Source organism: Nelusetta ayraudi, unplaced genomic scaffold, assembly GCF_046127955.1.
Source record: "Nelusetta ayraudi isolate G7.1 ecotype Tasmania unplaced genomic scaffold, CSIRO-AGI_Nayr_v1 ptg000038l, whole genome shotgun sequence".
NCBI classification, from domain to species: domain Eukaryota; kingdom Metazoa; phylum Chordata; class Actinopteri; order Tetraodontiformes; family Monacanthidae; genus Nelusetta; species Nelusetta ayraudi.
The window spans coordinates 143,289-155,568 of record NW_027466088.1 but is presented as its reverse complement, the minus strand read 5'-3'; positions in this window follow the sequence as shown (position 1 = coordinate 155,568).

Below are 12,280 nucleotides of genomic sequence, written 5' to 3'. Positions count from 1 at the left end.
GTTCCCCCATAAGGAAATAGTTGATTTCTCAATTTAACATGAAAACTCATTCAGACAGTGGGATGTCATTTTTTATTGCTCTATTGTGCTTCTCTCGCTGAGTGATGCGCAGTGTGAGCAGAAAGGGTGAACTTTGAGTGGAACTGTTATTTTCTGCTGAAATACATGAGGGAAACATCTCTCCTGTTGTTCCTCAGTACATTGTAGGTTCCCCCATAAGGAAATAGTTGAATTCTCAATTTAACATGAAAACTCATTCAGACAGTGGGATGTCATTTTTTATTGCTCTATTGTGCTTCTCTCGCTGAGTTATGCGCAGTGTGAGCAGAAAGGGTGAACTTTGAGTGGAACTGTTATTTTCTGCTGAAATACATGAGGGAAACATCTCTCCTGTTGTTCCTCAGTACATTGTAGGTTCCCCCATAAGGAAATAGTTGATTTCTCAATTTAACATGAAAACTCATTCAGACAGTGGGATGTCATTTTTTATTGCTCTATTGTGCTTCTCTCGCTGAGTTATGCGCAGTGTGAGCAGAAAGGGTGAACTTTGAGTGGAACTGTTATTTTCTGCTGAAATACATGAGGGAAACATCTCTCCTGTTGTTCCTCAGTACATTGTAGGTTCCCCCATAAGGAAATAGTTGATTTCTCAATTTAACATGAAAACTCATTCAGACAGTGGGATGTCATTTTTTATTGCTCTATTGTGCTTCTCTCGCTGAGTTATGCGCAGTGTGAGCAGAAAGGGTGAACTTGAGTGGAATTGTTATTTTCTACTGAAATACATGAGGGAAACATCTCTCCTGTTGTTCCTGAGTACATTGTAGGTCCCCCCATAAGGAAATAGTTGATTTCTCAATTTAACATGAAAACTCATTCAGACAGTGGGATGTCATTTTTTATTGCTCTATTGTGCTTCTCTCGCTGAGTTATGCGCAGTGTGAGCAGAAAGGGTGAACTTGAGTGGAATTGTTATTTTCTGCTGAAATACATGAGGGAAACATCTGTCCTGTTGTTCCTCAGTACATTGTAGGTTCCCCCATAAGGAAATAGTTGGTTTCTCAATTTAACATGAAAACTCATTCAGACAGTGGGATGTCATTTTTTATTGCTCTATTGTGCTTCTCTCGCTGAATTATGCGCAGTGTGAGCAGAAAGGGTGAACTTGAGTGGAATTGTTATTTTCTGCTGAAATACATGAGGGAAACATCTCTCCTGTTGTTCCTGAGTACATTGTAGGTCCCCCCATAAGGAAATATTTGATTTCTCAATTTAACATGAAAACTCATTCAGACAGTGGGATGTCTTTTTTTATTGCTCTATTGTGCTTCTCTCGCTGAGTTATGCGCAGTGTGAGCAGAAAGGGTGAACTTGAGTGGAATTGTTATTTTCTGCTGAAATACATGAGGGAAACATCTCTCCTGTTGTTCCTGAGTACATTGTAGGTTCCCCCATAAGGAAATAGTTGAATTCTCAATTTAACATGAAAACTCATTCAGACAGTGGGATGTCATTTTTTATTGCTCTATTGTGCTTCTCTCGCTGAGTTATGCGCAGTGTGAGCAGAAAGGGTGAACTTTGAGTGGAACTGTTATTTTCTGCTGAAATACATGAGGGAAACATCTCTCCTGTTGTTCCTCAGTACATTGTAGGTTCCCCCATAAGGAAATAGTTGATTTCTCAATTTAACATGAAAACTCATTCAGACAGTGGGATGTCATTTTTTATTGCTCTATTGTGCTTCTCTCGCTGAGTTATGCGCAGTGTGAGCAGAAAGGGTGAACTTGAGTGGAATTGTTATTTTCTACTGAAATACATGAGGGAAACATCTCTCCTGTTGTTCCTGAGTACATTGTAGGTCCCCCCATAAGGAAATAGTTGATTTCTCAATTTAACATGAAAACTCATTCAGACAGTGGGATGTCATTTTTTATTGCTCTATTGTGCTTCTCTCGCTGAGTTATGCGCAGTGTGAGCAGAAAGGGTGAACTTGAGTGGAATTGTTATTTTCTGCTGAAATACATGAGGGAAACATCTGTCCTGTTGTTCCTCAGTACATTGTAGGTTCCCCCATAAGGAAATAGTTGGTTTCTCAATTTAACATGAAAACTCATTCAGACAGTGGGATGTCATTTTTTATTGCTCTATTGTGCTTCTCTCGCTGAATTATGCGCAGTGTGAGCAGAAAGGGTGAACTTGAGTGGAATTGTTATTTTCTGCTGAAATACATGAGGGAAACATCTCTCCTGTTGTTCCTGAGTACATTGTAGGTCCCCCCATAAGGAAATATTTGATTTCTCAATTTAACATGAAAACTCATTCAGACAGTGGGATGTCTTTTTTTATTGCTCTATTGTGCTTCTCTCGCTGAGTTATGCGCAGTGTGAGCAGAAAGGGTGAACTTGAGTGGAATTGTTATTTTCTGCTGAAATGCATGAGGGAAACATCTCTCCTGTTGTTCCTGAGTACATTGTAGGTTCCCCCATAAGGAAATAGTTGAATTCTCAATTTAACATGAAAACTCATTCAGACAGTGGGATGTCATTTTTTATTGCTCTATTGTGCTTCTCTCGCTGAGTTATGCGCAGTGTGAGCAGAAAGGGTGAACTTTGAGTGGAACTGTTATTTTCTGCTGAAATACATGAGGGAAACATCTCTCCTGTTGTTCCTCAGTACATTGTAGGTTCCCCCATAAGGAAATAGTTGAATTCTCAATTTAACATGAAAACTCATTCAGACAGTGGGATGTCATTTTTTATTGCTCTATTGTGCTTCTCTCGCTGAGTTATGCGCAGTGTGAGCAGAAAGGGTGAACTTTGAGTGGAACTGTTATTTTCTGCTGAAATACATGAGGGAAACATCTCTCCTGTTGTTCCTCAGTACATTGTAGGTTCCCCCATAAGGAAATAGTTGATTTCTCAATTTAACATGAAAACTCATTCAGACAGTGGGATGTCATTTTTTATTGCTCTATTGTGCTTCTCTCGCTGAGTTATGCGCAGTGTGAGCAGAAAGGGTGAACTTGAGTGGAATTGTTATTTTCTACTGAAATACATGAGGGAAACATCTGTCCTGTTGTTCCTCAGTACATTGTAGGTTCCCCCATAAGGAAATAGTTGAATTCTCAATTTAACATGAAAACTCATTCAGACAGTGGGATGTCATTTTTTATTGCTCTATTGTGCTTCTCTCGCTGAGTTATGCGCAGTGTGAGCAGAAAGGGTGAACTTGAGTGGAATTGTTATTTTCTGCTGAAATACATGAGGGAAACATCTCTCCTGTTGTTCCTGAGTACATTGTAGGTCCCCCCATAAGGAAATAGTTGATTTCTCAATTTAACATGAAAACTCATTCAGACAGTGGGATGTCATTTTTTATTGCTCTATTGTGCTTCTCTCGCTGAGTTATGCGCAGTGTGAGCAGAAAGGGTGAACTTGAGTGGAATTGTTATTTTCTGCTGAAATACATGAGGGAAACATCTCTCCTGTTGTTCCTGAGTACATTGTAGGTCCCCCCATAAGGAAATAGTTGATTTCTCAATTTAACATGAAAACTCATTCAGACAGTGGGATGTCATTTTTTATTGCTCTATTGTGCTTCTCTCGCTGAGTTATGCGCAGTGTGAGCAGAAAGGGTGAACTTGAGTGGAATTGTTATTTTCTGCTGAAATACATGAGGGAAACATCTCTCCTGTTGTTCCTGAGTACATTGTAGGTCCCCCCATAAGGAAATATTTGATTTCTCAATTTAACATGAAAACTCATTCAGACAGTGGGATGTCTTTTTTTATTGCTCTATTGTGCTTCTCTCGCTGAGTTATGCGCAGTGTGAGCAGAAAGGGTGAACTTGAGTGGAATTGTTATTTTCTGCTGAAATGCATGAGGGAAACATCTCTCCTGTTGTTCCTGAGTACATTGTAGGTTCCCCCATAAGGAAATAGTTGAATTCTCAATTTAACATGAAAACTCATTCAGACAGTGGGATGTCATTTTTTATTGCTCTATTGTGCTTCTCTCGCTGAGTTATGCGCAGTGTGAGCAGAAAGGGTGAACTTTGAGTGGAACTGTTATTTTCTGCTGAAATACATGAGGGAAACATCTCTCCTGTTGTTCCTCAGTACATTGTAGGTTCCCCCATAAGGAAATAGTTGAATTCTCAATTTAACATGAAAACTCATTCAGACAGTGGGATGTCATTTTTTATTGCTCTATTGTGCTTCTCTCGCTGAGTTATGCGCAGTGTGAGCAGAAAGGGTGAACTTTGAGTGGAACTGTTATTTTCTGCTGAAATACATGAGGGAAACATCTCTCCTGTTGTTCCTCAGTACATTGTAGGTTCCCCCATAAGGAAATAGTTGATTTCTCAATTTAACATGAAAACTCATTCAGACAGTGGGATGTCATTTTTTATTGCTCTATTGTGCTTCTCTCGCTGAGTTATGCGCAGTGTGAGCAGAAAGGGTGAACTTGAGTGGAATTGTTATTTTCTACTGAAATACATGAGGGAAACATCTGTCCTGTTGTTCCTCAGTACATTGTAGGTTCCCCCATAAGGAAATAGTTGAATTCTCAATTTAACATGAAAACTCATTCAGACAGTGGGATGTCATTTTTTATTGCTCTATTGTGCTTCTCTCGCTGAGTTATGCGCAGTGTGAGCAGAAAGGGTGAACTTGAGTGGAATTGTTATTTTCTGCTGAAATACATGAGGGAAACATCTCTCCTGTTGTTCCTGAGTACATTGTAGGTCCCCCCATAAGGAAATAGTTGATTTCTCAATTTAACATGAAAACTCATTCAGACAGTGGGATGTCATTTTTTATTGCTCTATTGTGCTTCTCTCGCTGAGTTATGCGCAGTGTGAGCAGAAAGGGTGAACTTGAGTGGAATTGTTATTTTCTGCTGAAATACATGAGGGAAACATCTCTCCTGTTGTTCCTGAGTACATTGTAGGTCCCCCCATAAGGAAATAGTTGATTTCTCAATTTAACATGAAAACTCATTCAGACAGTGGGATGTCATTTTTTATTGCTCTATTGTGCTTCTCTCGCTGAGTTATGCGCAGTGTGAGCAGAAAGGGTGAACTTGAGTGGAATTGTTATTTTCTGCTGAAATACATGAGGGAAACATCTCTCCTGTTGTTCCTGAGTACATTGTAGGTCCCCCCATAAGGAAATAGTTGAATTCTCAATTTAACATGAAAACTCATTCAGACAGTGGGATGTCATTTTTTATTGCTCTATTGTGCTTCTCTCGCTGAGTTATGCGCAGTGTGAGCAGAAAGGGTGAACTTGAGTGGAATTGTTATTTTCTGCTGAAATACATGAGGGAAACATCTGTCCTGTTGTTCCTCAGTACATTGTAGGTTCCCCCATAAGGAAATAGTTGGTTTCTCAATTTAACATGAAAACTCATTCAGACAGTGGGATGTCATTTTTTATTGCTCTATTGTGCTTCTCTCGCTGAATTATGCGCAGTGTGAGCAGAAAGGGTGAACTTGAGTGGAATTGTTATTTTCTGCTGAAATACATGAGGGAAACATCTCTCCTGTTGTTCCTGAGTACATTGTAGGTCCCCCCATAAGGAAATATTTGATTTCTCAATTTAACATGAAAACTCATTCAGACAGTGGGATGTCTTTTTTTATTGCTCTATTGTGCTTCTCTCGCTGAGTTATGCGCAGTGTGAGCAGAAAGGGTGAACTTGAGTGGAATTGTTATTTTCTGCTGAAATACATGAGGGAAACATCTCTCCTGTTGTTCCTGAGTACATTGTAGGTTCCCCCATAAGGAAATAGTTGAATTCTCAATTTAACATGAAAACTCATTCAGACAGTGGGATGTCATTTTTTATTGCTCTATTGTGCTTCTCTCGCTGAGTTATGCGCAGTGTGAGCAGAAAGGGTGAACTTGAGTGGAATTGTTATTTTCTGCTGAAATACATGAGGGAAACATCTCTCCTGTTGTTCCTCACTACATTGTAGGTTCCCCCATAAGGAAATAGTTGAATTCTTTTTTTTGAAGGAGCAGCAGTGATATCTGTGCTGACTGACTGTAAAATAACTCCTAATTCATTTCAGAAACAGGAGAAAAATCCTGTTTCTGAAATGAATTAAAGTCTCTATGCAAGTAAACGGCTGCACTGAGCTGCACACAGCCTTAAACTTGAACATTCATTCATATTCATCTGCCTGGAGGAATAAACAAAGCAAAACTAAGATTCAAATGAGACTGACAATAGAGGAACAACAGGAAAGATTTTTTCCTTATTTTTTCCACCAGAGAATTACAATTCCATTCAAGTTCACCTTTTATGCTCGCATTGAGCATAAAGCTCTTGTTTTCTTTCACAAATTCCTGAATTCACTAATTCCGTGCCCCCACTCCCCCCCCACACACTGATTAAAGCAGATAACTTTTGAAATGTTTTTATTGTTTTTTCTTAAATAAAATTATTCCAGTTATTGATGAAAAAATTTCTATCTTGTTTCAGTGGTGTCGATTCCTTTTCATGGTTGATTTGATCTTATGCGTTTGGTGATGTGCAGTGGCACCATTACTCCTGTGGGTGGAGACACAGACCGTGTGATGAATATCAGGTGACGATCGATCACAGTCGACTCTCTGTTGGTCTGAGATTGAGGGGCACTGTGCGTATTCCGTTGCTTGATGAACACTGACCTGGTGTATTGTCAGTCTCATTTGAATCTTTGTTTTGCTAGTGTTAAAATGTAAAGCTGTGTGCAGCTCTATGCAGCTGTTTTCTTTCATAGAGACTTTAATTCAGCTCAGAAACAGGAGACACAAAGTTCTTTAAGAGTAAGTCAGCACAGATATCACTGCTGCTCCTTCAAAAAAAAGACAACATCTCAACTTGTTGAGATAAGGCCCATAACCACAATAAAAAAAGAAATCCAAGTGGTTGAATGAGTTTTCTTTTCAAAATTTGTGTGCGACTGTTTACTTTCATAGTTGTCTTGATTCAGCTGAGGAAAAAGAGAGAGAAAAAAAAATCCAACCTGTTATTCCACACACAATACAATTTGCTCAATAAAAAATGCTGCTGCTTGAAGAAAACAGACATCAAAGTGATGGAATGCGTGTTCAAACATTTTCAAAAACTTTGAAGTGTGAAGTTGTTTGTAAACAGACTTTTAGGTCTGATGATCAAAGCCGTTCAAACGCTTTGAAGTCTGAAGTTGTTTGTAAACAGACTTGTAAGTCTGATTACAAACCAATTAAAGTGCTTCTGCAGCTGCTGGCGTTGCTGATGCTGATTCTGCTGCTTGAATAACACTCAATTTACTGGGGAACACTAGAAAAGATATAAAAAAAAAAACTCTTTATGAATACAGGAGGAGCAGAAAATATTTTTTCACGCCATGACTGATGACAGACCTCTGTTGGTCTGAGAGGGAGGGGCACTGTGCGTATTCTGTTGCTTAATGTACACTGACCTGGTGTATTGTCAGTTTCATTTGAATCTTTGTTTTGCTGTGTTTATTCCCTCAGGCTCATGTGTATGAATGAGTGTTCAAGTGTAAAGCTGTGTGCAGCTCTGTGCAGCTGTTGTCTTGCATGGAGACTTTTATTCAGCTCAGAAACAGGAGAAACAGAGTTCTTTCAGAGTAAGTCAGCACAGATATAACTGCTGCTCCTTCAAAAAAAAAAAGACAACATCTCAACTTGTTTAGATAAGGCCCATAACCACAATAAAAAAAGAAATCCAAGTGGTTGAATGAGTTTTCTTTTCAAAATCTGTATGCGACTGTTTACTTTAATAGATGTCTTGATTCAGCTGAGGAACAAGAGAGAAAAAAAAATCCAACCTGTTATTCCACACACAATACAATTTGTTCAATAAAAAATGCTGCTGCTTGAAGAAAACAGACATCAAAGTGATGGAATTCGTGTTCAAACATTTTCAAAAACTTTGAAGTCTGAAGTTGTTTGTAAACAGACTTTTAGGTCTGATGATCAAAGCCGTTCAAACGCTTTGAAGTCTGAAGTTGTTTGTAAACAGATTTGTAAGTCTGATTACAAACCAATTAAAGTGCTTCTGCAGCTGCTGGCGTTGCTGATGCTGCTTCTGCTGCTTGAATAACACTCAATTTACTGGGGAACATTAAAAAAGATATTAAAAAAAACTCTTTATGAACACAGGAGGAGCAGAAAATATTTTTTCACGCCATGACTGATGACAGACCTCTGTTGGTCTGAGAGGGAGGGGCACTGTGCGTATTCCGTTGCTTAATGTACACTGACCTGGTGTATTGTCAGTCTCATTTGAATCTTTGTTTTGCTAGTGTTCAAATGTAAAGCTGTGTGCAGCTCTATGCAGCTGTTTTCTTGCATAGAGACTTTAATTCAGCTCAGAAACAGGAGACGCAAAGTTCTTTCAGGGTAAGTCAGCACAGATATCACAGCTGCTCCTTCAAAAAAAAAAAGACAACATCTCAACTTGTTTAGATAAGGCCCATAACCACAATAAAAAAAGAAATCCAAGTGGTTGAATGAGTTTTCTTTTCAAAATCTGTATGTGACTGTTTACTTTCATAGATGTCTTGATTCAGCTGAGGAACAAGAGAGAAAAAAAAAATCCAACCTGTTATTCCACACAGAATACAATTTGCTCAATAAAAAATGCTGCTGCTTGAAGAAAATAGACATCAAAGTGATGGAATGCGTGTTCAAACATTATCAAAAACTTTGAAGTCTGAAGTTGTTTGTAAACAGACTTTATAGGTCTGATGATCAAAGCCGTTCAAACGCTTTGAAGTCTGAAGTTGTTTGTAAACAGACTTTTAGGTCTGATGATCAAAGCCGTTCAAACGCTTTGAAGTCTGAAGTTGTTTGTAAACAGACTTGTAATTCTGATTACAAACCAATTAAAGTGCTTCAGCAGCTGCTGGCGTTGCTGATGCTGCTTCTGCTGCTTGAATAACACTCAATTTACTGGTGAACATTAAAAAAGATATAAAAAAAAACTCTTTATGAACACAGGAGGAGCAGAAAATATTTTTTCACGCCATGACTGATGACAGACCTCTGTTGGTCTGAGAGGGAGGGGCACTGTGCGTATTCCGTTGCTTAATGTACACTGACCTGGTGTATTGTCAGTTTCATTTGAATCTTTGTTTTGCTAGTGTTCAAATGTAAAGCTGTGTGCAGCTCTATGCAGCTGTTTTCTTGCATAGAGACTTTAATTCAGCTCAGAAACAGGAGACGCAAAGTTCTTTCAGAGTAAGTCAGCACAGATATCACAGCTGCTCCTTCAAAAAAAAGACAACATCTAAACTTGTTTAGATAAGGCCCATAACCACAATAAAAAAAGAAATCCAAGTGGTTGAATGAGTTTTCTTTTCAAAATCTGTATGTGACTGTTTACTTTCATAGATGTCTTGATTCAGCTGAGGAACAAGAGAGAAAAAAAAAATCCAACCTGTTAACTTGAGTGGAATTGTTATTTTCTGCTGAAATACATGAGGGAAACATCTCTCCTCTTGTTCTTCAGTACATTTTAGGTTCCCCCATAAGGAAATAGTTGAATTCTCAATTTAACATAAAAACTCATTCAGACAGTGGGATGTAATTTTTTATTGCTCTATTGTGCTTGTCTCGCTGAATTATGCGCAGTGTGAGCAGAAAGGGTGAACTTTCGTGGAATTCTTATTTTCTACTGAAATACATGAGGGAAAAATGTCTCCTGTTGTTCCTCAGTACATTGTAGGTTCCCCCATAAGGAAATAGTTGAATTCTTTTTTTTGAATGAGCAGCAGTGATATCTGTGCTGACTTACTCTGAAAGAACTCTGTTTCTCTTGTTTCTGAGCTGAATTAAAATCTCTATGCAAGAAAACAGCTGCACAGAGCTGCACACAGTTTTACACTTGAACACTCATTCATACTCATCAGCCTGGAGGAATAAACAAAGCAAAACAAAGATTCAAGTGAGACTGACAATACACCAGGAAAAACAGGAGAGATGTTTTCCTAATTTTTTTCACCAGAGAATTACAATTCTATTCAAGTTCACCGTTTATGCTCGCAATGAGCATAAAGCACTTGTTTTCGTTCACAAATTCCTGAATTCACTAATTCAGTGCCCCCACTCCCCCTACACACACCGATTAAAGCAGATAACTTTTGAAATGTTTTTATTGTTTTTTCTTAAATAAAATTATTCCAGTTATTGATGAAAAAATTTCTATCTTGTTTCAGTGGTGTCGATTCATTTGCATGGTTGATTTGTTCTTATGCGTTTGGTGATGTGCAGTGGCACCATTACGCCTGTGGGTGGGGACACAGACCGTGTGATGAATATCAGGTGACGATCGATCACAGTCGACTCTCTGTTGGTCTATAATTGAGGGGCACTGTGCGTATTCCGTTGCTTGATGAACACTGACCTGGTGTATTGTCAGTTTCATTTGAATCTTTGTTTTGCTATGTTTATTCCTCCAGGCTCATGTGTATGAATGAGTGTTCAAGTGTAAAGCTGAGTGCAGCTCTGTGCAGCTGTTGTCTTGCATGGAGACTTTCATTCAGCTCAGAAACAGGAGAAACAGAGTTCTTTCAGAGTAAGTCAGCACAGATATCACAGCTGCTCCTTCAAAAAAAAAAAGATAACATCTCAACTTGTTTAAATAAGGCCTATAACCACAATAAAAAAAGAAATCCAAGTGGTTGAATGAGTTTTCTTTTCAAAATCTGTATGCGACTGTTTACTTTCCTAGTTGTCTTGATTCAGCTGAGGAACAAGAGAGAAAAAAAAAAAATCCAACCTGTTATTCCACACACAATCCAATTTGCTCAATAAAAAATGCTGCTGCTTGAAGAAAACAGACATCAAAGTGATGGAATGCGTGTTCAAACATTTTCAAAAACTTTGAAGTCTGAAGTTGTTTGTAAACAGACTTATAGGTCTGATGATCAAAACCGTTCAAACGCTTTGAAGTCTGAAGTTGTTTGTAAACAGACTTTTAGGTCTGATGATCAAAGCCGTTCAAACGCTTTGAAGTCTGAAGTTGTTTGTAAACAGACTTGTATGTCTGATTACAAACCAATTAAAGTGCTTCTGCAGCTGCTGGCGTTGCTGATGCTGATTCTGCTGCTTGAATAACACTCAATTTACTGGGGAACACTAGAAAAGATATAAAAAAAAAAACTCTTTATGAACACAGGAGGAGCAGAAAATATTTTTTCACGCCATGACTGATGACAGACCTCTGTTGGTCTGAGAGGGAGGGGCACTGTGCGTATTCCGTTGCTTAATGTACACTGACCTGGTGTATTGTCAGTTTCATTTGAATCTTTTTTTTGCTGTGTTTATTCCTTCAGGCTCATGTGTATGAATGAGTGTTCAAGTGTAAAGCTGTGTGCAGCTCTGTGCAGCTGTTGTCTTGCATGGAGACTTTTATTCAGCTCAGAAACAGGAGAAACAGAGTTCTTTCAGAGTAAGTCAGCACAGATATAACTGCTGCTCCTTCAAAAAAAAAAAGACAACATCTCAACTAGTTTAGATAAGGCCCATAACCACAATAAAAAAAGAAATCCAAGTGGTTGAATGAGTTTTCTTTTCAAAATCTGTATGCGACTGTTTACTTTCATAGTTGTCTTGATTCAGCTGAGGAACAAGAGAGAAAAAAAATTCAACCTGTTATTCCACACAGAATACAATTTGCTTAATAAAAAATGCTGCTGCTTGAAGAAAACAGACATCAAAGTGATGGAATTCGTGTTCAAACATTTTCAAAAACTTTGAAGTCTGAAGTTGTTTGTAAACAGACTTTTAGGTCTGATGATCAAAGCCGTTCAAATGCTTTGAAGTCTGAAGTTGTTTGTAAACAGATTTGTAAGTATGATTACAAACCAATTAAAGTGCTTCAGCAGCTGCTGGCGTTGCTGATGTTGCTTCTGCTGCTTGAATGACACTCAATTTACTGGGGAACATTAAAAAAGATATTAAAAAAAACTCTTTATGAACACAGGAGGAGCAGAAAATATTTTTTCACGCCATGACTGATGACAGACCTCTGTTGGTCTGAGAGGGAGGGGCACTGTGCGTATTCCGTTGCTTAATGTACACTGACCTGGTGTATTGTCAGTTTCATTTGAATCTTTGTTTTGATATATTTATTCCTTCAGGCTCATGTGTATGAATGAGTGTTCAAGTGTAAAGCTGAGTGCAGCTCTGTGCAGCTGCTGTCTTGCATGGAGACTTTCATTCAGCTCAGAAACAGGAGAAACAGAGTTCTTTCAGAGTAAGTCAGCACAGATATCA